The sequence below is a fragment of the Chenopodium album genome, chromosome 14 (assembly GCF_948465745.1).
Source record: "Chenopodium album chromosome 14, dcCheAlbu1.1, whole genome shotgun sequence".
Taxonomy (NCBI): Eukaryota; Viridiplantae; Streptophyta; class Magnoliopsida; order Caryophyllales; family Amaranthaceae; genus Chenopodium; species Chenopodium album.
Genome location: NC_137847.1, coordinates 26,943,153 through 26,952,578, shown reverse-complemented (window position 1 = coordinate 26,952,578; position 9,426 = coordinate 26,943,153). Strand labels below are relative to the sequence as shown.

Sequence of the window (9,426 nt, the reverse complement as noted above, 5' to 3'; positions counted from 1 at the left end):
AATTGCCCTAAGTTTCTCTCCTAAACTAATTGCCCTTAATTGCCATAAGTTTCTCCTTAACTAATTGTCCTGATTTTCTTAAGTTATCGTTTTTTTCTTCAATGTTCTTTCTTCTTGAGTGATCTTTCTTTTTGAGTGATCTTTCTTTTTCTTGAGTGGATTTTCTTCTTAAGTGATATTTCTTAAGTCGTCCCTCTTTCTTTTAAGCATTTTAGCAGCCTTTTATTAAGCTAGTTTCTCTTATATAAGTGATGTTTTTAAGTGGTCTCCTGTTTTTTGTTAAAGATTTTTCTTAATTGGTCTTTCTCAAATAATCTTTCTTAAAATATTCTCTCTCTTCTTTTTATCTCACTCTTTCTCTCTGGTGTTGTTTCATAATTGATGTCTCTCTTTCTCTCTCTCAAGTGATCTTTCTATAGAATTTCACTTAAGAAAATATAATTAGCTTAATTGGTCTAATGAGCCTTTTTCTAAGCTAATTACTCTAATTATCTTATCTTAAGTGATCTTTCTCTCTGATAATGATAATAATAATAATCACAGAATCCCATGCCACATATGGATATTTAACTCAAAGTTCTACAACAATAACTTCTAAATAAAACAATTAATAAAGGACACAAAAAATTACCACAAGATTACAAATATATAAGCTTGTAGGTATTCATTTCCTTTTTTCAATGTAATTTTACATGATTACTTTAGTACTATCACTTCTAAAAAAAACTATACTTCAAAAAATACTTTGTATCACTATACATGGACAATGGAGTGAAGCTTGTCAAAGACGATGACACAATGCTGATTGACGAGTCTTGTCAAAATTCCCCTTAACATTATTTGACACAATGCAAGGAGCTGATTGTCGAGCCTTCTCGAGCTCCACATTGGGAGTCAGCTTTGCTTAATGATAATTAAACTTCTTCCAACACCGCCCTTAAGGGGTGAGACAATGTCCTGATAAGGTAATATTTTATATAGAAAAGTGATGCCAAAGTTTATCCACCTTATGAAACAACATACGAGCTAAAATAATGATTGACCCACTTTCAAGAGGACCCTTTCCCAACAAAAATAAACTTAAAGGATAAAGATAGTCCAGCCAACTTCTAAATCAAAACTTCAAAGGAGAGGAGTATTTACTTCATAAGCTTCTTCAATTAGATATGCAAAAGTTGTTCCAGAGTCGATAATTGTTACCCGGTTGTTCGATGTTGCAAATACTGATTGATCAATTGGCAAAATTCCCTCATTCATTGCGATGCTCTGCAGGTTCAAATTATAATGAGGCCTCAAAGTTTTGTATCAAGAGTTGTCAAATTCTAAGTAAGAAGCAAAGTAATAAATTACAAGAAGTCTGACGTTATAATTCAGTGTTAACACTAAATATACTACCATGTACAGTTTTTAAAAAAGGGTAAAAGAGTATCTTGCAAAGAAAATTGCAGGAGGAGCTGTCATAACTCATAAGGGAATTACTGCCAAGGCAAAGACATTAATTTTAATAACTAACCTTAAAGGGAAGGATAACATTGGTATTAGAAAATTAACATGACTCGCAAAGGCATAGTTTTAGTTAAATGGTTTTAGTTGGTTAGATTGGTAGTATCAGGCAATCCAAGGCCAAGAAACGTGAACACCATTTGATAATTTAATTTCAACAAACTACAGATCCATTTTCCATTTTCCCTTTCTTCTCTTCTAAATTTCAAATTGCAGCTCTAGTTCTTAAATTTCAAGTTACACAAATATACTCTTTGTATCAAACTTAAAATCAATGAACATGAATCTAATTCCAAACACATATCTCAGTCTCTCAATATGGCACCAAAGTGCTTCCTATTGGACATAGTGAACCCAGGCTGTCTAATTATAATCTTGTATAACTTTTTAGGATTTGTAAATGCAGCTGTAAATAAAAATCCTATATAGTTTTATGCTGAACCCTATTTTACAAATCTACTCTGTTTAAAGCTTTGGTTTTCTTTAGTTACTAATGATATCAGCATCACAACTACATACCTACGGCATGACCTTGACATCTAATTTGATTTAAAGGACTTCTTTCCTCACTAAAAGAAAATGGCCAAGTGCTCATGTCTAGAGATAAAAATTTATGTATCTAATATGTCTTCTAATGTCTCTCTTTGTCCCTTACCAATTACACATGCATAGCAAGATAGGTTAACCATTAGTGCTCAAAGCACAATATGTAAATAATAAATGACAACTTAAATCATGCGCAATAAAAAGCCACAATAGCATAAATGATCCAAGGTGTGAAGTTTTCTTAAACCTAACAAATCCAATGCGGAAAGCATTATATAATACAATAAAGACTAAGCCCCTTGTATTCTTGAGCTTTAAGAGAAAGATAATTACTTTTTACACATCAATTTTACATTCAATATTTCGATGTCAAGAGTGTATCTTGAATAAACAAAGTCAGTGATGACGATTTACATTGCAAGTATAGGAAGCATACATTATTATTAATGTCAAATTTCTCCAATTGACAAAGAACAAACATGCATTACATATCAAACCATTTAGAGTTCATTAGGAAAAAAATGCTAATTATGACTCAATACATGTAGAGATGAAATCATAACATAACCCACTGTACGAGAGCTTGTTTGGCTCAATACGTAACAGACATCTTGTTCAAACTCCATGTTAAGCATATGATCCTCTTCATTCAGAACCTGAAGAGAAGGCATAAATCAAGCATGTGAAATTTCTGTCATTATCCCCTCTAATTTAGCTTCAAATATCTCCCATTGACCATGAGAAGTTTTGTTTTTCATTTATTAACTTTTATTGGTAAAATTGCTTTACACTTCTTTTCATTAACTTTACATACATTTGCTTGGTTACACTAATAAAATTATGGAGTTTAGGATTCTCCCGAGTTTGTAATACTTATAAGGACTTAAATTCAGTTCAAATATATGTCGAATTGCCCACACTTGCTCAAAGGCTCAATCTTTATGGAATTAAGTTCAATCTTGATGGTTTACATGCTAAACTATCCTTAATTTTTAATTTTTATTAAAATCAACAATCAGCTAAATTATTGCACAATTCAAAACCACAGTATTCATAAACATATTACTTAATGAACGTCATGCCAAACCCAACATGATGCATCAAATGAATTAAAAATAGAGTATTGCAAAATCAAACCCCGCTAACTAGTCCACTCCACCAACAATGACCTTTGAACATGTAAGGAATATGAATTAGTTTTACTATTACCTGACTATTATTCCAGAATTTAAAAAAATAAAATCTTTTAAGTTAAATTAATATACTTAAAAATCAGTTCTCACACGTATTTATAGAGAGATACCAAAGTCAAATAATGGCCGCAAAACTCAGTTTAGACAACGTAGGCATCAAATCAATACATTTTACTACTATTTCAATCTAAAGGAGCGGGTAGTGATTGACGTACCTGTGTCATATATGGAGCAAACACCATAGTAATGTTATGAGCATTCATTTTATTGTACTTTTCTTTAATAACATCAGCCATCAATTTGATGGCCTAATCAAGAAGAGAAATCTCCGTGTATGGAAGCATCCTCACAAGCTCAACACAATCATCTTCAATTTAGCACTCCATCTGGAATAGTCTGCAAATTGTGTAATTAACTGTATTACATGTGCATCTTCTGCTCAGCAAGACCACCCTGATTTTGATGAATACAGAGCCAGGAAATGTATAAGAAAAGGCAGCACAATGATAAGAAAAATCTAATGTAAAAAGACCAGCAAAGCTAGAATACATTCACTTGTAAGTAAAGAAACTTGCAGCACTAAAGTGCACAATAATATCAATTAGCACATTATATCATGGTTTTAAAGTTAGCTTATTTAAAAACATAAATTCCTTTATGTGTTTTCGCATAAAAGTTTGCAGACTCAAAAGAAAAAATACATGCCATCTAATTTTAAAATTAGACTAAAGTAATAATATCACCCTCCAACTAAGGCCATCAAAGAGCACCTGGACCTTTAAAATTAATAAAATAAAACGAAAATCCAGTCGTCTCCGACATCTTCATCATCACTACTCCAATTCAATTTTCAATTTAAATTATCAAAATTAAAGGTATAATTTTTCACCAACTAAAAAAAAAATAACCTTCTTGTGCCGAATCATTAGCAGGAGACATACGAACAGAGTCCTCTTCGATTTGGGTGAGATCGAGAGTAAGGCATCTCGTAAACTGTTCATTTCTGCAAATAAGCAAAAATTAATCAAAAATTCGCAAAATTTACAAACCCTAGAGCCATAATTTGCTAAATCATTTAAGAAAAAAATCTTAACCTTTCTGCTTCTCAACCAGCAAACAAAAAACAACAGCGAAATTGAGTATTAGATCTAACCCTAAAAGGGTAGCAAATATTACATCTGAAATGAGGAGAAGAGGAATTACCTTGATTTGAAGAGCAGAAATAAGGTGGGTTGATGAATTATTTGAGGATAAATGAAGGAAATAGAGAAGCGGCTGCTCAGATCCGCCACCATTTGAACACCACCAAAAACATTGCCAAACAAAAACCCTAACCCTAAATCACCAGAGATCGAAAATTTAAGTTAATTTCGGAATTAATAAACCAAAAGACTTTTAAAACCCTATACCTAAAAATAAATCAATTCCAGATCATAAAAAAAGGGGAAGAAATTAATGTGAAATTCATATTGGACATTTTAAAGGAAAAAAAAAAACTTACCTGAAAAGCAGGCCTCAACAGAGGAGTAAGAGCAAAACATGGACAACTCAAATTTTCAATGGTGTTGATGAAAGAGGAGAAGAAGAGAAGAGGAGGAGGGAGATGAAGTTGTGGCTGTAGTTGGTTTGCTTCTTGATCTGAAAATCTGAAATTAGAGAAAACAGAAAGAGAGGAGATGAATTTGTGGTTGTGGTGAGAGGCGCCAACTCGTTAACCACGTGGCGATGCACATGCAAAAAAATGAAGGGCAACTAAGGAAGCTCACTGTAGATAAGGAAAGCTAAGGCAAAATACAGGGGGTAAATGCGGCACGACACTGTTGATAAGGAAATCAAAGGATTTCAGCAAAGTATTATTTGTATTCCGCGGCTTTTACATGTTAGGGATTTCCTCTATTTTGTGTTTTCCTTAGTTGCTTTTTCATTTTATTGCATTTCTTAGTTTATTTTGTCTTTTCTTTGTTTTTAGGAGAATGGTGATGTTCGAAAAGCTCATTGGCGTTCTCTCGGGACATACAAAGCTTAGAATACAACCCGGTTCTTCCTTTTGAAGCTCAAAAGTGTTAGAGTGCAAGATTAAAGTCTTCAAGGCCGCACTCTCATGCTGCGTGGACGCAAAAGTCGGTGTTGAACCCACCGTGAAGGCCTCTAGTAACTACCTCCCCAACATGTATCAAGTGGAGCGCACGGTAGCATCAACGGCCACACAAGAGGGATATGTCCTGCTCTCAGGCGCGGGTGCGCACGACCTAGGAGTGGGCGCGCAGGCCCTGTGAGGTGTAGCCGTGCACCTCCCCTTCTCCTGTTTCGTACCCATTTTTGAGCGGCCGCGCAATGGGATGAGAGGCCGCGCCATTAGGGGTTCTTTTTTGGACGTTCAACTAATTCTCCCATTGTTAGTTTTACTATATATAGATTTCCTTCATTTCTAGAGAGAGAATGACTTAGAATTGAATTAGAAATAGATTTTGATTAGAATTTTAGAGAGAGAAGTTCTTAATTTTGGAAACTTTGTTCTTAGATTTTAGAGAGAGAAACTTGGTGATGTTGATGAATGCTACTTTTAATCTTCTTCCTCTTTGATTTTGATCAAAGTTTTGTAAGAATTCTTTACTCTTTCATGCAATTTCATGTTTGATTCTAGATTTTAATTTGATTGAATTACTTATTGTTTGTTTGATTTTATTTTTGATAATTTGAGCATATTTTGATTACTATGTTGATGATGAAATTTGTGATTAGATTAGTTTTGTTGTTTAAATTTGCAATTTGTAGTGAGTAGATTACTTGTTAGGGATAGGGTGAAGCATGTATGAGTGATAATTCATGTTTAATTAGGGGAATTTGATTGATCATCATTGTGATTAAATTGTTTGGTGAAATTTGTGCATGTGTTTGATATCTTGAGGAGTGATCAACCTTAACAATCAAGCTAGATTGCATAGTAGTTTTCATTGATACGAAAAATTGATTTGGAAGCTATTATTAACGATTAATCTTATTTTGCGATTTTCCTTTGAAGTCATTTGTAGAGACATCTAGCTTGACCATAGGAAATAGCTCTGAAGTGATTTTGATTGCTTTTGTCGCATTCCATGCTTGATCGATTTCTTTCCCAATTAGTGTGATTATCATGAGTACATGTGGATCCCAACTCCCTAGCATTCTTTATATCATACTTGTATTCGTTTAATTGTGTTGTTAGGTTTGCTAGACCAACCATCATTTAGGCTTCGGAATAGCTTAGCTTGAGACCTTAGTAAATACCACATTCCCTTGGGATTGACCCGGACTTACCTCTATACCTAGGGTGGGGTTTGGTTTTATAAATTTTGTTTTGATCGGGGAACTTAGTAAACAACGACCTAGGTTTATCCCTTGTCACTAATATACCCGGAAGCTCTATACTCTTCAAAGTAGGTCAATAGTTCGATCATGCATCATTCATGCATATCCTAGTCATTGACCGAGCATCACTATACCCCTGTAGCCCATGAAACTGCGCTATCCAATCAATCTTACCTGCTTGTCCATTTATTGAAATCATTTATGTCCACTTTAATGATTTCAAACTAGGAACTTAAATAATATACTTCCTCCGTTCTTTTATTATTGTACCACTTGCCTTTTTAGGAAGTTTCACAAATATTGCACCATTTCCTCTTTAGGAAAAAAATTATTTGTGTTCACACTACAAATACCCTACATATCCTTGCTTTTTCACACTTACTTTTTAGTTTATCAATATGTCACATGGGCAATTTTGTATTTTTATCTTTCTCTCTCTTACTTTTTTCCACTACCAAAATATTTGTACCCAACCCCTATGGTGCAATAATAAAAAAACGGAGGAAGTATGAATTTTGTTCGCCTGTGGGGTTTCATTCAGCAGGTCATCAACCTGATGAGCCCATCAATTCATAATTATTTTGGACATTTTATTTAATTTCCAAAACCATAATTAAATAAGAGAAATAATAATTTCTGTTTAACAAAACACGTAATTCTGCAAATATATGCATTCCTTATGTAATATGTTTTCTCAAAACATACACAACTTGAATTATATAATTTGCTACAATCCAAGACTTCAATATGACTCTCATACTTTATTCTGTGGAAGGGGTTTAATAAATGATATTCTCATTCATAATAAAACTCTGCAGATCACGACATCCCGCTTGTCATTGATCTCATAAATGAGGTGATATCTCATATCTGTTTGTTTTGGATTTGTGATGTGACCCTGGCTCCTTTGTTTTGGCAAAGATGTCCTTTTAGTCACAAGACAATTTGATCCAAACTTCCTCTTTAACTACGCTTACTGTAGCTAAATAGTCATATTCTGACATTGAGTATGCGAAAGTGTTATGCTTTGAACTCTTCAAATTCACTATACTTCTCCATTTAGACACAAAATGTATCTAGATCAACATCTAAAGTAATCTTGTTTGTTTGGAAAACTTGCATCCGTATAACCTTTTGACAACTTGTTCACTCTTGCCACCATAAACTAGAAACATTCCTTTTGCCCTTCTTAAGTGCTCAAGGATTTATTCTTAGTAGCTTTCAGTATGCTTATTCTGAATTTGTTTGAAACCTGCTACACATGCACTAGTCATATGTAACATCTTGCTTATACATATCATGGCACATATAGTGGACCCTTTTGCAGAAGCATAAGGCGCATTATCTATACAACTTAACTCTACTAGCTTTTGAAGGCACTGAGTTTTACTTAGCGTAATACCATGAAACATGGAAAGACATCCTCTCTTAAAGTCTTGCATCTCGAACTTGTCAAGAACCTTATCGACATAAGTCTCTCGATGTTGTCCAATCATTCTTCATGGTTCATTTATTAGATCCTAATTCTTAATGTGTACTCAACATGTCCTAAGTCTTTCATATATAAACAACTCCTTAACCACTGCTTGTCTTACTCAAGCATTGATATGTCATTTCACATGAACTGTATGTCATCTACATACAAGACTAAGAAGACCAATTCCTCCCACTAAACTTCTTGTCTCTACAAGATTCCTTTTCGTTCTTTGAGGAAATCAAACTGTTTGATTGCCTAATCGAAACGAATGTTCCAACTTCTCTTATGCTCACTTCAATCCATTAAATGAATTTTTGAAGTTTGCAAAACTTTCTATGATTTCTGGATTTCAAAACCCTTGGGTTGTATCATATACATATCCTCCATCAAGAACATTTCAAGAAGGTGATTTTGATATCCAATGCTAAACTTCGTAATCGAAAATTAGCAATCACTAGAAGAATCCGAGTAGGCTTACGCATCCAATAGGTTTTATCCCATTTGTAAGACTATCATAGATTAACACATCTTTACAGACATGGAGTCCATTCTGGATTTCCTGGATTTAAGCCACTTCTTGAGTTGGCACTTACCCAAAGCTTGCTTGTAGGGTATGGGTTCTAACCATTCCAATAGGAAAATTTTAGAATCCACATTTTTCTCAGAATTTCAACAAACTGTTTGTTTTAAATCCTAAGTCACCTATGATAGGTATAAGCAACAATAGAATTATTCTCTTCAACTCTTTGAAGCCTTTCATTCAAATGGGACGATAGAAGCCTTGCGGTTTGAATTAGCTTGCTTCAACATATGATTTATCAAATTAGCTAATTTTCTACGCCCTCGTCTCTGATGTAGTGTTATCCACATCCATTTTCTATAAAAACACTATCGCGAGCAACAAACATTTTGTTATGTAGCGATTTTAGGAATAATACCACTTAGTTTCCATAGGAAAACCCACAAAAAACTATTTACTTGATTTAGGGTGCATTATTTTATCTTTGTAAACATTTTACAATGATTCCATAACCCTTAATCTTATTTAGAATAGACAACTTTTGGAATATTTCCAATTCATAACTCTTATGATGTCTTTTCAACTGCTTTGGTTGAGTTTCTGTTTAGTTTGTTCGCAATTGTTGTTCTAATATCTATCCTCAAAACGATATTTGTAAATCATTAAAGTTAGTCTAGGCACGAACTATGGCAAGCAAAGTTTGATTCTTTCTTTCAACACACATTTTAATTGTTGTGTTTCTGGAATGTGAATTAATTCAACAATTCCCTTTAGATGATCATTAATTTTTTAGTTAAATAATTTTCACAATAATCATATTGTGGTGTTAATTTGTTTAT

General features: G+C 33.5%; 1 long non-coding RNA gene across 4 annotated transcripts; it reads right to left on the bottom strand.

Moving 5' to 3' along the window:
* Nucleotides 1-638: 638 nt before the first annotated feature.
* On the bottom strand, nucleotides 639-4,900 carry LOC145580182 (uncharacterized). Of its 4 annotated transcripts, XR_014099327.1 has the most exons (6): nucleotides 4,744-4,900; nucleotides 4,446-4,578; nucleotides 4,151-4,245; nucleotides 3,458-3,695; nucleotides 1,144-2,705; nucleotides 639-957 (listed from the first exon to the last, which is right to left on the bottom strand). It is a non-coding gene; the product is annotated as an uncharacterized LOC145580182 (long non-coding RNA). The 4 variants fall into 4 exon arrangements; XR_014099325.1 differs by having other exon boundaries at nucleotides 639-2,705; XR_014099328.1 differs by having other exon boundaries at nucleotides 639-1,266.
* Nucleotides 4,901-9,426: the final 4,526 nt, after the last annotated feature.